The sequence below is a fragment of the Pelodiscus sinensis genome, chromosome 7, assembly GCF_049634645.1.
Source record: "Pelodiscus sinensis isolate JC-2024 chromosome 7, ASM4963464v1, whole genome shotgun sequence".
Classification (NCBI taxonomy): domain Eukaryota; kingdom Metazoa; phylum Chordata; order Testudines; family Trionychidae; genus Pelodiscus; species Pelodiscus sinensis.
Window position 1 is genome coordinate 32,209,521 of NC_134717.1, and position 24,411 is coordinate 32,233,931.

The window sequence follows — 24,411 nt, forward strand, 5'->3', positions numbered from 1 at the left end:
CCTTTGCTGTATTCAACAGTCAAAAATGCTATCTCACTAGAGCTGGCATTAAAAAGGACTCTTGATTCATTGATTATCTTTCACATCAGTTTATGTAAAACTTTAATTTTGCTTGGGTGGGTTTTCCTAAGTCATAACACAGTAGAGGGGACAAATTATCACTTTGATTTTATGTACTTGAAAAAGTAATTTTAACTTATTTATTTGCATCAAATCAGTCAGCTAATGGTTCTAATAACTATTGGTATAATTGATAAGGGCATAATATCTTTACAGGTTAGACTTCCCTGGTCCAGCTCCCTCAGGATCTGACTGATCCCAGACAAGGGAGTTTTCTGGACCAGGGAAGTTCTGGAAGTCAGGGTGGGGGCAGCCTTTCTACAGGGCACCATTGTCCTCAGTCCCCTGGCTGGAGCAGCCTTATGGGCTCTGCAGCCCCACAGGTTGTGGCAGCCTTACGGATGCTCGTGGCCGTACCTCCCCTGCCGGCACTTGAAGTCCCACCAGCTGTGGGCTGTATAGTCTCCCTCTCTTCCCCTTGTGGACTTTGGCAGCCACACAAGCTTCCCAGCCCACTGTGAGCTCTGCTCCCTCCACCCCCTCCCCTCCCCCCCAAAATTGGCTGGACGTTCCCAGCCTGGCCAGCTGTGGGCTCTGGTGCTCCGTGGGCTCCACAGCTCAGCTCTGCTCCCAGTTACCAGCAGCCTCTGTGCTGGACCAGAGACTCCCAGATCACGGAGATTCAACCTGTACTGAATGTCTGTTTTCAAATAAGTCTCAGGAATTGTCCAGCAGGGAATACTTTTATTTGTAAATATTTGCAACCAATTTAGGAAACTATTTCAACACAAATCTAGATAGCACATTCACATACAGTACAGTAGTTGTGTTGCAATATATTTTTTTATGAATAAGGTCATCTAGTTTAATTAATCTTTTTTTAAAAAGTGTCTTTGCATTTTGTTTCTGAAAATTCATTGTATATTGTTATTGTAAAATATATTACTGTATATTTGGCACAATGTGTCAATAATTGTCATTCATTGTAAAAAAAAATTCACTCTGTGCATAGAAGACTTGTAGTAATTTCAGTACACTTTTTGTGTAATTAGAAATTTTTTGATTATAGATAGTGTGGGTAATTACACATCCTTCTGAAGATTAGGTGATTCGGAACCCTTGAAATTGAAGCCTGTTACATTCAGCAATCATTATTAAGGCTCTTAACATGCTCTCTCAGTAAGTGACTATATCTGGGCTTCTGGGCTACAATGAACCTAATAATTAACACTCACCTACAGAGAATCTTGTTAACAAGTATTAATGTTTCGTGTTGAATTCATCTTTGTGTTTCTGTACTCTTCAAACAGTGACTTGAGTTATAATTTGGTGTAATAGCATATTTAATGTGTAGAAATGCTAGTGTTATCATATCTCCAATTTGGTTTGGGACAGTCCCACTTTAAACTTGGCATCACAACTTTTTTTTCAAATAACTGAGCATTTGTCCCATTTGCTCTTGCCCTAAGAGGCTGTGGAGAAATATTTGGGCAAGAGCTCAATCCAAGCTCGCACCAAGTCCAGGACCTACCCTTGCTGCGGCTGCTCTGCATTTAAAGTGTATTAGGCCAGCTCAGTTACAGCTCGTGCTGGAACCAGGAGCTCAGACGCCCCCGCAGACAGGGGCTGCTGCTATCCTGCGCTGCAGTAGACCAGCTCCTGCCTGGAACCCTGTGCTACTGCCTCTGATACAATGGCTGCTGGCCCCACCCTTGGTGACTATAGAATAATTCGACTAATCAATAAGAATTCATGAAGTTACTCAACTTTAACATTCCTAGCACCCATGCGATCCATGCCAAATTACCTTCCTTACTAAGGCGTCTTCGCAAGACCTGGAGGAAGGAGACATGCACCTGATTGTGGAGGAAGAGCAAATCCTCTCCACCCTTCTCCAGGGTTACTGTTGGAGGGGCAGCTGAGCAAGATGTGCATTTGGGTGTGAGTTTCTCACAACAAAAAGAAATTCAGCTACTTAGCAGAATAGCATTTGAATGTACTTTTGGTGGATTGAAATTCAGTACTCACTTCCTTTACTCCCTTAAAATTTTAAATGAGACATGCTTATTAATGCATCTGCTTTGATGTGCATGTGCATGGCACCACTTTTGCACCAGCCTGAGTAAGTATGGCCCATCTGGGATAATGGAAATAAGGAAGTATTGCTCAGTTGCATGAAACTGAGTATAGGCAAAGGCGTAGTGAGGATGTTTTGTGCCCGGGGGCAAAGCTCAAATTTGCGTGGCCCCCCCCCCCCCCCCCCCCAGGCATTTGTTACTGTGGATCTGTTATTATTTCTAAGTCAGCAAAAAAATAAGAACACGAGGAAAAAAAATCACAAACGCTACTAAGCCACAGATCCTTGGATCAATTAGTAGATCAGTTAGTAGATCACAGTAGCACTATCTTGAGGGGGATTGGATTGGTATGGGGGTGCCTGGCTCTGGGGGAAAGGAGGGGAATATTTTGTTAATGTTTTGGTTTTTATTTATTCCCAAATGTGACGGACCCGCGCGGGACCGCACTGCCGGGAGGGAGACTCCCCCCCCCCCCCCCCCCCCCAACGTGGCGGGAAAGGCAAGCCGGCGCCGTGGCCAGCCGGAACAACCCCAGCTTCCGCCTCGGCAGAGCCGGAGACAAGTGGGGAAGCGGCGCGGCCCCGTCACCCGGGAGACCGGGCCAAGCCACGCTGGCAGTCCCCAGCAGGAGGCCAGGGGGACACATACAAGCCAGCAGGCACCGGGAGACACAGGGGGCGGGGCCTCCATCGTGCCGCCCGATGCCCTGACATGGGACCACGCCAAGGGGGCGGGACCCCGTCACGCGGTGTCCGCCCCCGGGCCGCTTGAAAAGCGGCAGGGCCAGAGGCGAAGGGGGCATAGTCAGAGGCGGCGGCCCCATCCTGGGGAAGAGAGGGGGGACCTGCCCCTGCGCTGGAGGAAACAGTGTGAGACCCGCGGGCCACCGGATTGCCCAGGAGGACCAGAGCCGGAGCAAGTGGGAGTGAGGCCTTGCGACGGTTCCACGGGACCGAGTACCTGGGAGAAGGGGAAAGAAGCAGCCCAGGGTGGTGTGCCTCTGGTGCCCGTGGGCAGATGGGTTTCAGGAATAACCCCCATCCGCTGTGCAAAGGGAGTGCCGCACCCTGCACTTAGGGCCCTGGGCTGGGACCCGGAGGAGAGGGCGGGCCCGGGTCCCCTTTCCCCCCATCTACTCCTATCCCTAGGGTTCACGGCCCACCCGTAAGCCAGAACCCTGACCCAGACTCCATATTCGTGTTCAGAACCCCACCCGGAAATGGGCTAGACTTCAGTGCTGGGGACCCTACTCAACCCCTTCCCCAGGGGAACTCACGGGTTTGCTGAACCCCTCCTCCCGACCCGGGGGAGGGAGATCGCACCCACGGGATCTGCCCCAAGGGGCAGAGACCCAAAATCCGGACTCAAGATAGGCAGTGGGTCTGCTGAATCCCCCTCCGGGCGGGAGGGAATGGTCACACCCTTAGTACCCGTCACACCAAATAAAATCACAAAATGTATATTAATTTGATATCAATAAATGTGAATTTTTTTCAAATTGCACAAAATTATGTTTATGCAAAATTTCAGATTTACAAAGTATCTGAAATTTTCACAAAAACCTGTTCTATTTGATTGACCATGGTCTATACCTGTTTTCATTTCAATAAAACAAGTTATGTATCATATACAAAATTTTAAAGTACCGTAAATTTATATTTAAATTAAAAATAATTTTATATGAGCAAATAATTTTACACAAATTATTGTATTATATTAAAACAAGACCTGAAAAATATTATAAAACATAATCTATACTAATAATTGCAACTGCCCTATAGAAGTACATGCTCTTTGGTGTCCCTGAAAGCTATCAGTTTTCATTTGTGTGGCCCTCAGAGGGCTTCAAGTTTGACATGACTAACAAATATGTAGATTCGGCTTTAAAGTGCTACCAGATTATTGTTTAAGTTTTTCCTTTTGTTATAAAGTATCTTTTATTTTAAAAAAATAAGTAGCCCCAATACACTCATCCAAACCCCAGAACCAGGCACCCCCATCCCAATACAACATCCCTTCCCCAGAACAGGCACTTCAGCCCCCTCCATACCAATGCAACTATAGGTAAATCTCAATCTCTGTATTAATCATTTTCTCATTAATTTTGTTTAACTTTGTATCAAGTCCTTTTAGTTTTGTAATAAGTCTTTAGTTTGTCCTTTTATAGAAACTTTTCAGAACATAGAAACTTTGTAGTAAGCCTTTTTACATAGAAACCTTGTATCTTGTAGACTTTTTAGCTCTCTTCCCCCCTTTACTAAACTGATTATCTTGTTGAGTGAATGAGGTGTGAATGGATAAGGCATGAAAGAAAAGGAACTCTGGGCACTTGGAATGGTTGGAGATAGGTGGAAGCCAGATTCAAGAACAATGGGACCTCTGAGTGAAGTGGGCTCATTGAAAGAAGGCTGGACCTATGGATGCCCTGGGAGTAAGCAGCAAGTGCCTGCTTTTGGAAGGTACCTCTTTGAAGGTGAATGGGGGCGCATTAGGAAAAAAAACACCCAGAAGAAGGTGCCATAGATGAATAACTGAATATGCATATGATGATTCTGCAATGAGAGGGAAGACACTAGGCATCTTGCAGTCAAAACATGGGAGCATTGATCTGGCTCTAATCCTCCCGCACCTAACTAATCTGGCCAGCAGTTACATGGAACAGCTATTGGTAAAAACAAGACGTGTGTGTGTGTGTGTGTGTGTGTGTGTGTGTGTTTTGTACTATATGCATATAACTATTGACTGCTATGTGTATTACCAGTAAATGTGTCATTTTGCCTTTTCCCCAAAAAAGATCCTGTGCGGTACTTTTAAGTACAACACAACCATCCCTTCCCCAGAGACAGCCCCCCAATGCCTCCCATCCCAAAGGCACTCACCCCCTTCCTCTGAGCCAGACCCCCCCACAGTGTTCCCCATTCCAATACTCGCCTCACCCCTGCCCCAAAACCAGCCCCCCCATGCACTCCTCCCTTTTCCACCCAGAGCAAGGCACCCCCAGTGCAGGGGGGAGCACTCCCCCAAATCCATGCCCCCCCAGCCAGTCACGGAGGAACGTACCCTTCTTCAGAGCACTGCTCCTCCCACTCATCAGCTGACTGCTTTGGCTTGCACTTTGGAAAGAGCCAGTGCCCACAGTCGCCCTTAGCTGGCAGCTTGCAAGAAGATCAGACTCAGAGTGGCTCGGTTAGTCCCACCCCGACACCCCCCCGGTGGGGGGAGGGAAGTACTCCCCCAATCAAATCCATCTCCCCTCCCAGCCAGGCACGAAGAACTTACCCAGTCTTACTCTTCAGAGCACTGCTCCTCCCACCCAGCTGGCTGCTTTGGCTTTCATTTTGCAGAGAGCCAGTGCCGGCAGCCAGAATAGCATTTAGTCAGCAGCTTGAAAGAGCAGCATGCGCACCACTCGGTGTCCCCCTCCCCCCTCCACGCACACACACACTCACACTCCCCTTTCCCTACACCTCTGAGTATAGGGTAATGGTACTGAATACAAGCACCATTTTTCAGATGGTGATGAATTTAGCTGATAACTCACTTCTGAGGGTAACAAAGATGCCGAGTGCACAGGTGCTTCTGGCCACCTAAAGCTGTTACGGCCCGTATACTGCTAGCCTGCCTAGTACAATGGTGCCTGGTGACAAGCAAGTGGCATTTGCTTTGTGGAAGCTCATAACGCCAGGCAGCTTACCAATCTGTTGGGAATCGATACAGAGTGGGGAAACTTACAATGGGAGCTATTGTGAATCAGGTAGCCAAGGCAATCATTACCCTTTTGCTATGGAGTGTAGTGACTCTGGGAAATGTGGAGGATATAGTGGATTGCTTTGAAACGATGGGGCTCCTCACAGTGGGGCAATAGATGGAAGGCACGTCCCTGTCTTGGCTCTCAACAACCTTGCCAAAGAGCACCTAACCCACAAGGAATACTTCTCGATGGTGCTGCAGGCTTTGGTGAATCACAAGGGCCATTTCACTAACATCATCAACATGGGATGGTTGGGAAAGGTGCATGATGCATGCATCTTTAGGAATTCCTGCCTCTTAAGAAAGCGACAAGCTGGAACTTTCTTCCCAGATGGGAAAATTACAGTTGGAGGTTTTGAAATGCTAATAGTGATCCATAGCAACCCAGCCAGCCTAGGGCACAGTAAGGAGTCGTTCAACTACAGGGTGAGCAAGTGCAGAATAGTGGTCAAATGTGCATTTGGGAATTTAAAGGGAAGGTTACATAGTCTTCTGATTAGGTTAGAGCTCAGTGAATGCAACATTGCTATTATGGTGACAGGCTGCTGTATGCTCCATAATATTTGTGAAAGTAAAGAGGAAAGTTATATAGCAAGGTAGAAGGGTTGAAGCACAATGCCTAGCCAATAATTATGAGCAGCTGGACACCAGAGCAATAAATAAATGGCCAGATTTGCTCTTAACAAAGTGCCCCTACATTCAATAATCAATTCCCGCCCTGGCCCCCACAGTTACCACAAGCAGTAAAGAGACAAGTCATGTGTTTTTGTTTAGGGAACAAAACAGGGACAGAAAAGTAGTTAATGGAAGTTTGCGGGGGCAGGTCACAATTGTGAGAACAGCCGTTTTGCTTTGGGATGTATTCCTGAAGATTTAATGTGAGGTTGCCCGTGGCTCCCTCCAGTCCTGCGTTCTAGGGCTCCTGGGAGAGGAAGCTATGGAACTTGATGAAGAGGTAATGTGGTTCTGCAACAGCTGGAGGGGGTGATTCTGCATGTAGTAGTCCTGGAAGGCTACCATGTGCTTCATCACATTTGCCATGGTACATCCCGAAGCAAAAAGGCTGTTCTTCTCTCAAGGCTCTCTCCTGGTTCTTCACTTCCAGTTCACTGCATGTTTTCCTCCATCCTGCATTTCCAGGAGCAGCATATTCCTCTATTCATTAAAGCATTCCCTGTCCTAGTGGTTGTATTGCATTTGCTCTTTGAACCTGTCATAATCCAAAATGATCTGGACAAACTAGAGAAACGATCTGAAGTAAATAGGATTAAGTTTAATGAGGACAAATGCAAAGTACTCCACTTAGGAAGGAACAGTCCGTTTCACGCCTAGAGAATGAGAATCAAATATCTACGAAGGAGTACTGCAGAAAGGGATCTAGTGGTCATAGTGAACCATAAGCTACATATGAGTCAACAGTATGACACTGTTGCAAAAAGAGCAAATATGATTCTAGACTACATTAACAGGATTGTTGTGAGCAAGACACGAGAGGTCATTCTTCCACTCTACTCCGCGCTGAATAGGCCTCAGTTAGAGTATTGTCTAGTTTTGGGAACCACATTTCAAGAAAGATGTGGAGAAATTGGAGAAGGCCCAGGGAAGAGGAACAAGAATGATTAAAGGTTTCGAAAACATGAGCTATGAAGGAAGACTGAAAGAATTGGGCTTGTTTAGTTTAGAAAGGAGAAGACTGAGAACGGACATGATAGTGGTTTTCGGGTATCTAAAAGGGTGTCATGAGGAGGGAGAAAAATTGTTCTCCTTGGTCTCTGATGATATGACAGGAAGAAATGGGCTTAAACTGCAGCAAGGTGTCATATAAAAAGTCATATGTGGCTCCTACAGCTTAGCGGGCCCCGGAATGGAAGTTTCCATCCTAACTGTACAATCTGGTAACCTTGTACCCTGCAAATGTAAACATCAGCTGGGCTTTATCAGCTTTAATCCATGCCCTGAGCTGGGAAACTACTAAGCAGTAAGCAAATTTGACCTCAAGCTCAGCTCATGAGAATGTTAAGGGTGGCATTGAGCCAGTGCGCTCACACCCAGTAAACTACTGTAGTATAACTAGTGTAGGAAGTCCCATTCCTGGTGAATCTCACCAGGGACCTAGACCTCAGAGGGTCCTCTGGATTCCCCCAGCTGGAGCCACGTCCACTGCGGCCTGGTGTGAGGTGACAGGAACGGGACTCCCTGCAGACTGAAGGGCATAAGCATTGCTAAGTCCCTGTTACTCTCTTATGTATTGCTCTGCCTGTGCTTATTGATATGTCACTTTGCAATAGCTGTGTAACCATTTTGCAGTATTAACTCTGTAATAGTAGTGACATAGTAAGATTAATAAAAGCAACTATCTCTAATCAACTCTATTGTGAAGCATAGCTGTAATCCTGTTTGGCCATGCCCCTGTGAGTTGACACACGGGAGGTTTAGGTTGGACATTATGAGATACTTCCTAACTATCAGGGTGGTTAAACACTGAATTAAATTGCCTAGGGAGGTTGTGGAATCTCCATCACTGGAAATATTAAAGAGCAGGTTGTTACACATTTATCAGGGATGATCTAGAGTGACAGTGCTTGGTCTTGCCGTAAGAATGAGGATTGGACTCAATGACCTCTCGAGGTCCCTTTCAGTTCTAGTATTCTATGATTCGGTGTCATCCCTCATCCATTTGTGCCTGCTGGAGAGCTGAAGAGTCTGCAGCATGCTCACTGCTGTTCCCACTAAAACAAAAAGTGAAGGGCAGTTTTCACAGGAGATGCATTGTTGTGCATTAAATCTAACCTGTTAGCATAAAAAGACAGCCTATCTAGAGACTATAGGGATATGTTATGTACAGGGCACAGTTATGCTTCGAAGCGGCCACTATGCAACAGATACACCACAGAGTTAAGGGAGCTGATTGACTTGGTTTGGTGACAGGCATGGTAAGGGACAGGACAGGGTCCGGGTGTGGTGATAAGGTGTGGTGTCCACGTGTTCAGCATTCCCCGTTTGCCAGGAGAGTGCAACTTTTCCATCCCACAGAAACATGCAGACAGGGGATCTAGGTATGGCAGCAGGATAGGGTAAGGGCCAAAGTCATGTTTCACTGTGGTTTAACAAACAGAGATTTACTGCAGAAGCAACAGCTAATAGCTTCCCCCATTTCATCCGGGTTGCCATGTGAGGTCCCAGTTTTCTCTGAATCACATAGTGATAGGGAGCACGTGCTGAATGATGGTGGCCAGAAACATGGACCTCAGTGCTGCAGTGATGCCAGACCACTTACTGCTTGTTTGGCATGAAAAAGTGTCCTACCATGGTGGATGGAATAAGGCAGGCCTCCCTAGAAACCTTGTGAGAAGGATTAAGTAGTTCCTCTGAGAGCTCTGTGGAGATGTGGAGGGAGGATTCCCACTCTGTCTCCATACAAGTTAAGAAGCTATTCTGGGGACTCCCCACTGTGTATACACATGGCATCTACAGAACATCCAATTGCTTTATCCTACTTGTAGCATAACAAATGTTATGAAGTGCCCTCCCTGGGGTTAGTGCCTGGCTTTGAGACATCCTGGGAAGAGCGGATTGTCTCCAAAGTTGGTTGTCCGTGATGTTTTCCTGCTCACCTGCTGACCACTCTCCTCCTCCTCCTCTTCCACTTCCTCCGCCATGTTGTGCTCCAAGCTGCTGCCTGAGGCTGCCAGAAGGGGGTTTTGGGAGGAATCCATGGACTGAGCAAGGAAACTGGTTAGGCTCCCCCCCCCCACCCCCGATCGCATGTAGCTGCTCGTAGAAATGGTGTTTTTGTGATGATGATCCAGACCATTCATTTTCCTCCTGTGTTTTTGGATACAACTACCTCAGCTCCTTTATTTTCATGTGAAACTGCCATGTATCCCTGGCGTATCCTTTCTCTTCCATGACTTTTCTGATCTTGTCATAAATATCTGCATTCCATTTACTTGTCCATACTTCTGCAGGAACAAATATCTTTGCACACTCCGTGCTGGTGCTCATCTGCAACCCTGGGCCAAGTGTGCTGCTCAGGTGTGTTTCCTGCTCTGAAGTTTGCTCACTATGCTGGCCAGACAGGAAATGAAATTCAGTTTTTTCCAGGGCTTGCTTGTTCACCTGGAGAGCAGTAGAGTTGAAAGTCCCGGCCAAAGCAGTCACTTTGGGGCATTGTGGGACATCTACTGGAGGCCAAGAACTTCAACTTTCACAGCACTGCATCTGCACTACCACAAAGTCAACCGTGCAAGGTTAACTTTAGTATTACTTGTGGAAAAACAGGAGTACCTAATTCAACTTTATTGGCCCTTTAAGAAGATAGGACGGCCTTGACAATGTGTACTCACTCTTTAGAAATTCGACCTAATGCAACTAAGTTTGACCTAAACTCCTAGGCTACTTCTACATTGCCCAGTCTTGTGCAAGAACATATGCAAATGAGGTGCAGCAATGAATATTGCCACACCTCATTTGCATACTTTGAGCTGACATTTTTGCAAAAGGGGCTTTTGCGCAATAGCCTTTCTGTCTAAAAATAATCAGCAGAACTGCTCTTGTGCAAGAGGGGTTTTTTTTGCGCAAGAAGGAGCAGTCTATACTGCTCCTTCTTGCACAAAAGCCCCTAGCACAAAATGGCGGCTCCTTAAGTATGCAAATGAGGCATGGCAATATTCATCGGCATGCCTCATTTGCATATGTTCTTGCGCAAGACGGGGCAATGTAGACGTGGCATTAGTGTACGCCAGCCCTTAATGTCTTCAGTTTTCATTGACACCCTCAGAAATGAGAACATTTATTCTTTGCCCACACTATGAAGTTACCATATCTGTGTTGGCTAGGAATGTGGGAGAAAATCATATGTTCCATGCCCCATCTCACTCCCTAAACTTCTCCCCCCCCAGTACAAATGCATCTTGCAAATAGAAGTGTGCTTTTGTCTGCTTTATTAACCTCAGTTGGAGAAGAGGCATTACTATGCTGACAGAAGAATTCCTGTCAGCTTACACGCCATCTGTACGAGGTTGTGCCTCAGATCTATTTTGGTGGTGTAAATCAGTAATATAAAATATCGAAATATATTGTAAACCAGTGGTTGCCAAACTTTTCGGCATCACACTCCTTTTTGATTTTTGAGACACTTACACACACACACACACACACACACACACACACACACACACACACACACACACACACACACACACAGCAGCACAACTTGCTGAGCGCAAAAAAAAAAAAAAAAAACAACCAAAAAACCCAGAACGGCCATTTACAAGTCTGCCCCAGCCAGCCTGAGTTGAGCGTGTTCCGACGGACAGACCGGACTCTTTCTTGGGGGAGAGAGGTGGGCTGGGTCGCCTTGCGTCCCCCACTTCGGGAACCCATGGTGTAAATGGTAAATTGGGAAGAAAGCTTTTCTGTGTACCTGTTTGTTCTTTAAAGACTGTCAGTGCAGCAGCCGATCAAATGTTCAACTTTTCATAATCACACATCTTTCTATGCACCTCACTCCTCACCTGCATTACTACTGCAAAGCCCCGGGATTTTCCTGGGAAGTCTATCAGCTTTGTGTGATAATTCTGTGATGCGGAGAGAAGTCTGTGCATACTAGGAAGAGATAAACAAGCTGCCTATTCTGGAGGAAGGCTCGTTGCATTAACCTGTTGCGTCCTGTAGCTGGCACATCATCTTCCCCTTGCTAGTTACTGTCTCCATGTAACTAATGAAAATTGAGTTCTGTCAGAACATGAAGTCTTAAATTTATTACACTAATTAAATATTTTCTTTTTTTAATGGTGCAGTGAGTACTGAATGCAAATTTTGTTAACCATAACAACTTAAGGTGTCATTTAACCTTTCAACAAAAAGAAAACCAAAACTTTGGCTACACTGTGACACTACAGAAAGTGGTGAACAAATCAACTTTGCAGATATTGAATGGTGGGGAGAGAGACCTAGAAATACAATTTTATTTGGAGCAATTTACTGAAGCACAGCTCTTCAAGCAACCATTTTTAATTACTTTGCACAGACATTCTGATTGCAAACAATTTCTGCCACAAGCCAATTTCCTCTGGGATATAAAATCCAAATGGCAATGATCCCCACCAGCTGGAATTAAAAATGTGTATCTAAAAGTCCTGTAGGGCATCTATGCTTATGGAAATTCACCAGTGTTCCTATTAAACCAAAGCATTCACACTAACTCTAACAATCTAATATGATGGCTATATGAAGACTTTTGATGATAAACTGAATGGTTTTCATAACTACTACAATGGTTTGTTTGCTCTGCTCTGTGTAACAGATAATTTCCTTTTCCACAATATAATGTGCATGTTTATTGTAAAAAACAAAACAAAAAACAACTTTCAAGATGAATTCAATGAGATATTATAGGCTATCAATTGAACATTAAACGTTAATTTCTTTAAAAGAAACATGAGCTAATCTTCATATATAAAATAGCTCTGTGTATATAAATGGCATCATACCTCTAAAATGTGTCAATGTGATGAGCAATATAGGTGAGAGCAAACAGACTGAAAGGCAAAGTCAAGGGAATCTTGTTCCATCTGAGAAGCAGTTGCATGCAAAGCATTCCTGAATTCACCTTGTTGTGCCATCCTAGCTGATACAGGACATTCCAGCGCATGCAGTAAGGTGTCTGCCTGAAAACAGTGTTTGTGCATATCAGTTGCTCTGATTTCCTCAATATTTCTAGCTGTCTAAATTATTATTTAATTTCTGTATTAATTCAGGATAAAGTTCCCTACTGAAGTACACGCAGAACAATAATATAAATAGCATGGTATTTAATAATTCAGACTTAGGAAAAGTCTTATTTGATATGGCTTATAGTATTTTCAATGTATTATGTCATACCACCACACTAAATATAAACCATGTACGTTGATTTTTATGATAAGCTTTTTTGCAAAGAAAAAAAAAAGATGAATCACAATTATTGAAATTATTTATCCTGATATTAATATTAAAACTTAGCACTAAATAACGGGTTACAGCACAGAATGTGTAAATAAAAGAGCTAGATTTAACAATTTACATCATTGGAGAACTGAGTACACAGTAAACTTTAGTCCATATGGAACTAAAAAATTACCCATTTTAACTTCGGACGTAGTTGACATTTTTGTACATGATGGAAGAATTCTATTACAGGTGACCCCCGCACTTATGACCTAATTGGTTCCTGGAGAACTGTTGTAAGTCAAGCCGTCATAAGGCAAACCCTTATTTCCCATAGGCACAATGTTCTATAAATGGCGGTTCTGTTCCTGTAAACCCATTTCATACTAAAAATACCAAAATTGACTGTGGAAATGGAGGAAAACTAAACTAAATAGTTCAAATAATACAGAAAAATAACTGATGTGGCAGAGACGTGCACAGTTCAAGCAGCAGCTGCAGACTGGCGAGTCTGACTGACCTTGTGCATTTCCTGTTTTGGGATGACACATGGAGTCTGTGTTGTACTCCATTGTAAATGCGAACTGAAGAAGTAAATTGGTGGGGGGAGAGTTCAGCAGCTATCTCGCATAAAAAAATGGTTGTAAATACGGGCAGTCATAAATTGGGGATTGCCTGTAAAGCATATATAGCAGGGCCACATGCCACTCTTTTAGCAATAATCACAGAGAGGTAGCCATGTTAGCCTGATCTTGTTAAAACAAACAAAAAAAAAGCAGTCACGTAGCACTTTAAAGACTAACAAAATAGTTTATTAGGTGATGAGCTTTTGTGGGGCTGACCCATTTCTTCAGATCATATTCTGAAAGCGAATTGGCATAACCATTATATAACAGAGGGATACAATGAAAAAAGACAAGTAGTTCAGCTTGTGGAGCACCCACATGTATCTCTCCCTGACCCAATTCTCCATATACCAAACTGGGGGAAGGGGGGATTTGGGACCTCTGTCTTGTAGTGGATTGGTGCAGTAAGGACTTCTGTCTAGCAAGGAGAAGAGTCTCAGTGCTTAAGCCCTGCATGGTGCTTCTGCCAGGGCACGGGACTTCACGAGGAAGGGGGCGTAACTCCCAACTCTCAAACTTCTAAAGATTGGTAGATGTGGCTTACAGGGCTAGTAAGGTTGGCCACGCTGATCTACAATAAGATTCCAATTATCCAAAAAGCTTAGGAGGAAGCAGATTTGTTCAGATTATTAGAAGTCAATAGCAATACAGAACTTTGCGTATTCATTCCAAAAAATGGTCATCTACTTCAGTATTCTCTCACATTTAGCAGAATAAGGTGTTTCAGAGGAACATGCCAGAAAACCTATAGTGGGCAATTATGGAATGACTTGTCTGAATTATTTTATTTTATTTTATTTTTATTTATAATACCTTATTTAAACTTGTTACTGTAGCTGATATAACTGAATATTCCAATTATTCAAATAAATATTGAAATCCTACTAAGCTGTAGGATTCAGTAATATCTTATGACATTGAATTCCACAAATTAGCTATGTTTCGTGTAAAGTTTCTTTTGAATTTCAGTTCCATTGAATATCCTCTTCTTGAATTAAGAACAAATAGCATCCAATTTATCTTTCCCTATACCATTGATTTCTTTGTGCTCCTTTGTCACTTCTCTATATTGCGTCATTAAGACAAACAGTTCTTATTCTTTCAGTGTATTTTTATGTGCCAATCTTTCTCACGTTTTAGTCTCTCCTGGACCCTTTTATTTCAAATGCATTTTTAATTATAGGATGAACAATATTGGAACCATATTTTATGGGAGATTGTGTACTGGGGATGTGAAATGGTTAGATGCAAGAACCTCCGTCCCTCTCCTCCCCCCCCCACCCACACAATGCTGCTTCTATATTGAGGTGGAGAGGCAGGAACTGGTGCTTGTGGGTAGCCCCCTACTCTGCTACCGCTAATATGGGGTGGGGGAGAGGTGGGAGCTGGTACTCATGGGGAGCCAGTTTTTAAGATGGAGCTCCATCTTAAAAGCTGGCTACCCACAAGCATTGGCTTCTGCCTCCCCCTGCCCTGCTGCCTCTGATACAAGGGCAGCAGTGGGGGACCAGGGAAGGTTCCAAGGGAGTTAGTACGCACAGGGAGCTATCTCACCTCTACATGTAAATATGTAACTGCTAAAATTTTCCAAATAAATGCATTTTAACATCCCTAGTGTGTACCATTGATTTATGTAATGCCAGTAGAATCTGGATTTTGGTTGAGGTCTTCAAACACTGTTGGGAATACAAATAGTGAATTATAATTAACCACTACAGAATGATGCTCATATATCTTTTCTGAATGATTACTGTCAATTTAGAATGTAATCTATTGTATGAGACTACATACATTACCCTGGTGCATTACTCTGTAACTGTTGATTCTTCTTCGAGTGGTTGCTCATGTCCATTCCATATAGGTATGTGCATGCACTGTGCATGCGTCTGTCGGAAATTTTTCCCTTGGCAGTACCTGTTGGGCCAGAAGGGGAGCCCCCTTGACTGGTGCCATTATACTGGCCAATATATACCCCTGGTGGCCCTCCACCCCCCCCAGTCCCTTTTTACCGCCCATGACAGTCGTTGGAACCTTCTCTTGCTCTTGCCTAGCAAGGGTCCTTTAGCAGTTACTCAGTGTTCAAGTTCTTTGTTCTAGTTTCAACAGTTACAGTTCTTTAAGTAGTTGTTGAGTGGCGTTTCTTGTGCTAAGGACCAACCGCAGTTCTTGCTCCGCGCGCTTCAAATCCCATGAGAAGTGCCAGAGGCCTATGCCCTGTGGTGACACACATTCTGTCTGCCTTAAGTGCCTGGGCGAGGCCCATTTTTCTAAGGCCCGTAAAAATTGCAAGGTGTTCGAGCCACGCACAAAGAGGGAGAGAGAGTCGTGCCTGAAAATCATTCTAATGGAGGTGGCTTTACGACCGGCATCAGCATCTGACCCAGCACCGGCGACTCAGAGCACACCAGCGTCAGTGCAGGAGATGTCAGGCCATTCGCATGCCTCCACGGTACCACACAGACCATGGCACCATTCCCAGTCCCTGGTGCCTCAGAAGTAGAGGAGGTCTAGCAGTGGAAAGTCATCCCCACAGCGCATGCCCTTTGTGCGCCCTCAAGTGGGGCGCACAGCACCATCGGGCATCGAGCCCAGACCATCTCAGTCTGGCAAGTGACTAAGTCTGCACTGGGATGCCAGCCCAATGGGGGACTTCCAGAGCCCTCGACCCGGGTGGCTTTCAAGGCGGCCAGGGATCTGATTGAACTGTCCCCCTCTCCTACCATGGCACTGGCCTCAGGCAAGGATCTGGACTTTGGTCAGCATTGATTGGAGGCTAGGACACCCAACGCCACTCTGGCTCTAAGTACAGCACTGCCTACAGGGCTGGCACCGGCAGCAACCTTGACCCTGGCATATGCCTTGGCACCAGACTCAGCACCGGGGCAAAGGCCTTAACTGGCACCAAGTGTGGCCCTGGTTGCCACAATCGCTGGGCCCCGCTCAGGGCTTACCAGGTCTGGGTCTGGGTCTGGGCTTGGGCTTGGGCTTGCCTCTTCCTCCCTGTCAGCACCCAGGGCAAGATGTAGTCGATGGCTCTGCACACATCGCCAGTGAGATCACCGGCTGCGTCAACCTCCACCCCACCATGGTTGGCCTTCGCGTATTCAACCAACTCAGAGGCGGAGTCCACATCCTCATCCAGGGGATCAAGGTCCCGGTCCTGGTCCCGGCACTGGTCCTACTCCCACCATTGATCACGGCACAGGAGTACATCCGCTCATCAGCAACAGCATCAATGAGTGCAGCCAATCCCAGTACCAGTAATACAGCAGTCCTGGCCCCTACAGGCACCAGGTCATTTTGACCCCATGGGCCTACCACCAGAGACATGATGCAGGCCCCTCTAGATGGGAGTTGGTCTTCTCTGGGTCTAGGGCACCTCCTTCAGCAATCCCACTGACTCAGTCGCCTACATCAGGGCAATCACTTCTGCCAGGCCAAATCTCCCCACTGCCTTCAGAGACCGAGGACCCTGTGGCAGACGCCGGCCCCGGCCAGCCCAGGATCAGTCAAGGCCTGCCAAGTAAGTCCTGCGGCTCCTGTCAAAGGTTTTGAGGGTACACCCAAGGATAGCCTACCATTCTCGTCCCCTCCCCCTCCTTTCCGGGACTGCCTGTTCCCTTTCTACCAGGCCTTGGAGTTCATTACCTTGGACCATTGGGTCCTAGAAATGGTAGGAAGAGGATATGTCATTCTCTTCCATCCCCCTTCCCTGTCCCTCTTCAGGGACCCCTCGCATGGGCTTCTCCTTCAGGAGGATGTGCTTCAGCTCCTTACCCTGGGGGCCGCAGAGGCAGTTCCCCCTGGGGTGTTGGGCAGGTGCTTTTATTCCCGGTATTTCCTGGTCTCCAAAGCCAAGAGTGGGTTTTGTCCCATCCTGGACCTCAAGGATTTCAACGCCTTCATCGTCAAGACCAAATTCAAGATAGTGACTCTGGCATTCATCATTCCCTCCCCAGATACTGGTACGCTGCCCTCAATCTAAAAGATGTCTACTTTCATGTTTCCATTGTGCCCTACCACCTGAGTCGGTTCCTCCACATTACGGTGGGCAGGGACCACTATCTGTTTATGGCCCTTAGGGCTTTCTATGGCCTCCAGGTCTTCGTGAAGTGCATGGCCATTGTCGCCGTTGCTCTGAGAAAATGAGGCATCCAGGTGTTCCCATATCTGGATGACTGGCTTTTATGAGGGCGCTTTGCCAACCAAGTGTGGGTATACATCACTTTGGTTCAAGAACTCATGCTTCTAAATGTGTCCAAATCGACCTTGGTGCCTTCCCCAGCGATAGAGTTTGTGGGCGCCAACCTGGACTTGACAATGGCCAAGGTCTCCCTCCCCAGATCCTGCTTCCTGGTAATCAGGTCAGCTGTCCGGGACATACAGGCTTTGCCGATAACCATGGCCAGGGCCTATGTGCGCCTTCTGGGTCTAATGGCCATGTGCAGCATTGTCATCCAGCACACCAGGTTCCGCATGCACCCACTGCAGATGAGGCTGGTGTGGACTCACAACCTATCTTTTCACACGTGGGACAGAGTGGTGACCGTCCCCTCTGATGTCCTTCGCTCCCTGAACTGGTGGACCTGAGCGGAGGAGGTCTGTGCCGGAGTCCCATTCTCCAGGCCTCTACCAACACTCCGGCTCATGACGGATGTGTTGGACTCCGGTTGGGGGGCCCACCTTGGAGACATGCGGACGCAAGGTATGTGATCGAGAGACAAACTCTCCCTGCACATAAACGTCAGGGAGCTGCGAGCAGTCCGCCTTGCCTGTGTGGCCTTCTTCCCATGTCTTGGGTAAGTCGGTCCTCATCCTGTCCGACAACACGTCGGCAGTCTCATACATCAACAGGCAGGGCAGGGCCCACTCTCCTCATTTGTGTCGGGAGGTCCTTCATCTGTGGGATCTCTGCATCGGGATGGATATTCACCTGATTGCCTCCTATCTTCCAGGTTCCAAGAACACCCTGGTGGACCAACTGAGCAGGTCCTTCTCTGGCCACGAGTGGGCCCTCAGAGGGGATGTGGCCCTTTGCATCTTCCGCAGGTGGGGGTTTCCCCGTCTGGACCTGTTCGCCACTTGCCAGAACAGGAAGTGCTCGAGGTTCTGTTCTCTCATGGGGCTGGGAAGGGGCTCTCTGGAGATGCGTTACTCATTCCCTGGCCCAGGGGTCTACTTTACACGTTCTCACCAAACCTGCTGGTCCACCAAGTGCTCCTGCGGGTGCGGGAACTCAGGGCGTCTGTGATTCTCATTGCTCCTGCATGGCCCAGGCAGCACTGGTTCTTGACCCTCCTGAACCTGTCATGTGAGAGGCCAATCGCACTCCTGCTGGTCCCCAACCTGATCACACAGGATTGTGACAGGATTCGCCACCCGGACCTGCGGTCCCTGCACCTCATGGCGTGGAAGCTCTGTGGCTGACAGCGGCGGAGCTTCAGTGTTGTCTTACGTGCAGGAGATACTACTGGGGAGTAGTAAACCTTGCACTAGGGCTACATATCTGGCCAAGTGGAAATGATTCTATATATGGATCACCTAGAGGGGGGTGTCTCCTATGGAAGTCCCAGTCCCCCTGGTCTTTGACTACCTTCTGGACCTTAGGCTACAGGGGTTATCCTCCTCAATTAAGGTTCACCTAGAGGCTATTGCCGCTTTCCACCCGGGTGTCATGGGTAAGACCCTCTTTGCGGACCCAATGGTGAACAGGTTTTTGAAGGGCCTGGACAGGCTTTACCCACACATTCGGCAGCCCATTTCCCAGTGGGACCTCAACCTGGTCCTATCTAAGCTTATGGGACCTCCATTTGAACCCCCGGTGACATGTTCGTTGCTACACCTGTCCTACAAGGTATCTCTGCTAGTGGCTATCACGTCGGCCAGGCATGTGTCCAAGCTAAGGGCTCTTACTTCAGCCCATATGCAGTTTTCTTTAAGGATAAAGTCAGATTGCGTCCCCACCCTGCATTCCTGCCAAAGGTGGCGTCTAACTTCCATGTCACAAGGCATTTTCCTGCCAGTCTTTTACCTTAAGCCGCAATCATCGGGTAAGGAACAGGCCCTGCACACTTTGGATGTTAGGAGGGATATGCCTTTCCTTGAGAGAAAAAAGTCCTCCCGTAGGTCACGTCAGCTCTTTGTTGCCATTGCAGAGCAGCTGAAAGTCCAGCCAGTCTCTGCGCAAAGGATCTCCTCCTGGATAACAGCCTGTATTAGGGAATGCTACGGCTGGCTGGGGTTCTAGCTCCTCCCCTCATGGCCCACTCTACTAGAGCTCAGGCTTCCTCTGCAGCTTTTGTGGCCTGATCGTGGACATATGCAGGGCTACCACCTGATCCTCTGTCCACACCTTTGCTAATCTTTATGTGTTGCCATATCAGACAAAGGAGGATGCTACCCTGGGTAGAGCTGTCCTCCATTCAGTGGAAGGGTAGAACTCCAACCCTGCCTTCTGGGGTTTCTGCTTTGGAGTCACTTACATGAAATGGGCATGAGCATTCACTCAAAGAAGAAACAACTGTTACTTACCTTTGTAACTGTTGTTTTTTGAGATGTGTTGCTCATGTCCATTCCAAATCCTGCCCGACTCCCCTTCTTCAGAGTAGTCCGGTAAGAAGGAACCGAGGGGGTGGAGGGCAAGCTGGGGTATATATTGACTGGAATAGTGGTGTCACTCCAGTGGGCTCCCTGCTGGCCCAACAGGTACTGCTAAGGGGAAAATTTCCAACGACGCATGCACGCACACACCTACGTGGAATGGACATGAGCAACACATCTCGAAGAACAACAGTTACGAGGTAAGTAACCATTCTATTTCACCTCTATTATGCTTCCCACTCATCTAGCTTTCTTAGATCCCTTTGAAGTTCTTAATCTAAAAAATCTCATTGACAGATTTTTGTCACCCCACGCTTCCCCCGTTTTTCAGAGTATAAAAATAAATAATAAAAATACTCTTAAAAACTGGTCATAATGCAGATTCTGCAAGCACCTCACTGTTTAACCTATTGATATGAAGAAAATTTGTTGATAACTTCATTTTTATTAATTTAGGAAACAGTACACAATGCTCATTGACCATGTCAAACTGCAGATGCAGCAGCAGTACATTAGGAATTGTAAGAACTAAATCACACACACAGAGTAACCTTTATATTTTATTAAACTAAATCTTAAATGTTACATGTTTCACATTTGCAGTTGCAGCAGTCTCCAGAGTTGCCTGCTGATGGCTATCCTTAACTCTTTTTATTTAAATTTCCAGATTTTATTAACTGACAAGACCTCGGCACACTAAGGGTGCGTCTACCCTGCACCCTTAGTTCTGCTGCCTCTGATATGGGGGAAGGTAGGAGCTGCTATTCATGGGAGCCAGCTTTTTAAACTGGAGTTTTGTCTTAGAAGCTGGCTACCCGTGAGCACCGGCTCCTTCCTCCTGGTGCACTGCTGTCTGCTGCTCTTGAATCAGTGCGGGGGAGGGGCGCCAAGGGAGTTGGTACACACAGGGAACTGCCTGACCTCTACATGCAAATGCAGTACAAATTGTGTAACTTATTTCAAGTTAATTTCAAAATAGCTTATTTTGAAATTTGGCATGGTCTACACAGTGCCACATTTAGAAATAGAGTGCTATTCTGAAACATCCCTTAATTCTTGTGGAATGAGGTTTACAAGGACGTTGGAATAGCAAGCTCATTATATTTTGAAAAAACGGGCTTGCTTAAAAGACATGGAATAGCTATTTAAGGATACTGGGAGTATCCCGAAATACCATCTCTGTCTAGACTTACCTTAAATGTATGATGTCCTTAAAACTTCTACAACTAGCTCTCATCTTCCCTACTCCCACTGTCATTTTGATTTCTGTGTAGGTTCCAAGTTACCAAAAAAGCTAAGACTGTGCCTAGAATGCATTTAATTAGGGCGTAAGCCCCATTGAAAACAAATATAGGATGGGGTTTGTTTGTTTAGCAAAGCTGAGTTATGCTGAAGTAAAATAGGGAATAGTCTTAAAGCATCACCATTGTAGTCTGTGACCATGATGATGTTCCAAAATAAGAGGCAAGTATTATGTAATATAAAATAAGAAAATGACACTCTGTGGCAACTCTAGATTTCTCTTACTGCAGTTTTCTGTACTGTATACTTGGGTGATAGACTCTAAACTTAGTTAACTAATTAAATAAATTGTAAGGATTAGCTAATCTAAACTTTTTTTACTAGCAACAGCCAACATAGTAAATAACTATAGAATTTACTTGTTAAATCATACTTATATTAAAAGGCATAGAGAGAGAGAGTCTCGAAGAATGGTGGATTGCAATGTTTATCCACATTGTTCTACAGACATACCACATCTTCATCCACATAATTTTCCCTCAATAAACAATTTTTCTTACGATATTTTATTCTTGCAGCTAAACCCTGCATATTCTTGCCCTGCTTACACTTGACACATTGGTTTTGGGGTTTTTTTTTTAAACCCCTATTTATTCTACATAGATTTTTTTTTTAATGCAACATTCAAAAGATGAGTTCTGACCACTGCAGTTATAAATAGACCTAACTTTCACTAATATTATATACTTATGGAATACGTTACAAATTACAGGATTTACATGAAAAACTAAAATAAAAATACAAACATATTAAAATATATATGATAGATCTGCATTTACAAAATACTGGGTAATCAGTATTATTACATAATATAATGTAGTTCTTCACCAATTTTTTGTATATAAAACAAACTAGTTGGGTTTATTTTACATTTACATAGCTCGAGCAATGTAGAAGGACCTGAAAATATCTGTAAACAGGGCTTTACTGCAGATGAGAACCAGGCCTATATTTTCTAATCTCTGGCAATGTTAATATGTAGGCTGCAAATTTTGAGTCAGGCGCTCCATGTTAAGGGATATGGTTACATAGTTTGTGGTAGTTTCCAAACCTGTATATTAGCTCAGTTTACAGCGTAAAAATGTCTTTAAATATGTTTTGAAATATATTTGAAACTGAGAGCCTGATGCAGTCCCATGACTCTGGTAGCAGCAAGACCTCAGCAGCCTGGGCAGCAACAGTGCTGAGGAAGCCCAGATGCCTGCAGTTGGGACCACATTAGCCCAGGGCTGTGTCTAGATTACATCCCTTTTTCGACAGAGGGATGTAAATTAGGCACTTCAAAATTGCAAACGAAGCCAGATTTGAACTTCATTTGCATAATTATATACTGTTGCTCTTTTGAAAGCGCGCTATTTCAAAAGTAATACCACGGTCTAGTCTTCGCTTTTTGAAAGAATCACGTCTAGATGGTTTTACTTTCAAAATAGCACATTTTTGAAAGAGCTCCATAATGTGATTATGCAAATGGAGCATGGGAAATTCAAATCCCGGCTTCATTTGCAATTTTGAAGTGCCTAATTTGCATCCCTCTGTTAAAAGAGGGATGTAATTTAAACGTACCTCCGGAGGGGAAGCGTGGCCAGGACTGCATCAGCCTGGGAGGTGGTGGGGCTACAGTATCCTGGGCAGTGGTGGCAAGGCAGTCTGCGTGGCAGCAGCAGCATGCTTTGGAGGGAAAGCCAACCAGGGTGTGAATCAGTGTGACTAGAGCCTTTTGCCACCCAGCTGTGGGACCTGGCTGCTGCAGGCCAGTTAGGCAGTGTGCTGCCAGGTCAGCAGCCAGGCCAAGGGAGGGGCAATGGGCTGAGGGGTTAGTGTCAAGGGACCTCCCATTGTCCAGCAAATTCCCTCATCTGGGGCCAGTTAGGTCCTGAGGATGCTAGACAAGGGAGGTCCAACCTGTATTTTTATAGTACCCAAAAGGAGACTAAGACTTTAGAGAAACAAATGGCAATATAAAATTTCTGTGTCACAATGCCTTAAATCCTAAGTTACAAAAAGTGAGGATAACAGACTGGAAGGGAGTCAAATGGAGGCACTAAGAAAATAAACAAAACTAAATAGAGACAAGCAAGTTTATAAGCACTAAATATGTTAATTCCAAAACTGATAGAAAAAACTGTGAATTTCTGTTTTCTAAATTAAGGCACTTACGAAAAACGCTACTGGAATAGTTTGCTTTTTATTTATTAAGCCTTCAGAAAGAATTTCAGAATGTAAATGGATTTCTCATATTACATTTTATGTCTCTGTAAGCATGCTTTTAATGTATGTTTAATTGTCACAATTCTCCCTATGGCTTTTTTTTTCTTCAAATTTAGGCTAATTGAAAATGTAAAATCACAGGTAAAACTATTACATCCAAGTTCAGTACATCTGGTCCTTTGGCTCCATCAATAAATGCCCAATATAATTCAGATCCTGAGATCCTAGATTCAATCCCCACAGCAAACAGATCAAGAGTATGTTGTAGAACTCTGTTTTTTTTCTTTATCTGCTTCAGACATACATATGTAATATATTCCCCTGTAAAAAAGACAATGCATTCCATAATAATTGTACTCATCAGCCTGTTGTAACTATTCGAACCATCTACTCATTGTCTCTCTTTTTATTTTTTTCTCCTTTCCCCCTCTTTTTTCCTCTCCCTCTCTTCCCTTTCCCCCCTTTCCTTATTTGTTCTTGGATCTGGACTTAAAATAATCCTGTCATCTGAATAAATGGGTTGCGCCCATGAAAGCTCATGATACCTTTACATGTTTTGTTAGTCTTTAAGGTGCTACTAGTCTATTTGTTGGGTAAGTTTTTTCATCATAATTTTAGTGACATAAGATTTTACTGACGTGCCACTTAAAGACTCTTAACTCATCTTTGGAAATATTTAAATTATGATTTATGAAAAAGTTGTTTGCTTGTTTATTTAACATTTATCCTGCAGTAGCACCTAGAGATCTTGGTCAGTTCTGAGTCCCATCATACTAAGCACTCTACTGCCACCATAACCATTAAAACATTTCCTACATTGCAGTTTATTGTTTGAAAAAAGACATAAAGAATAAAAA

At 45.1% G+C, this 24,411-nt stretch overlaps 1 protein-coding gene across 9 annotated transcripts in view; it reads left to right on the forward strand.

Moving 5' to 3' along the window:
* PKP4 (plakophilin 4) overlaps positions 1-24,411 on the forward strand; it is a 243,491-nt gene that overhangs the window by 93,678 nt on the left and 125,402 nt on the right. The gene's annotated exons all lie outside the window — the stretch shown is intronic.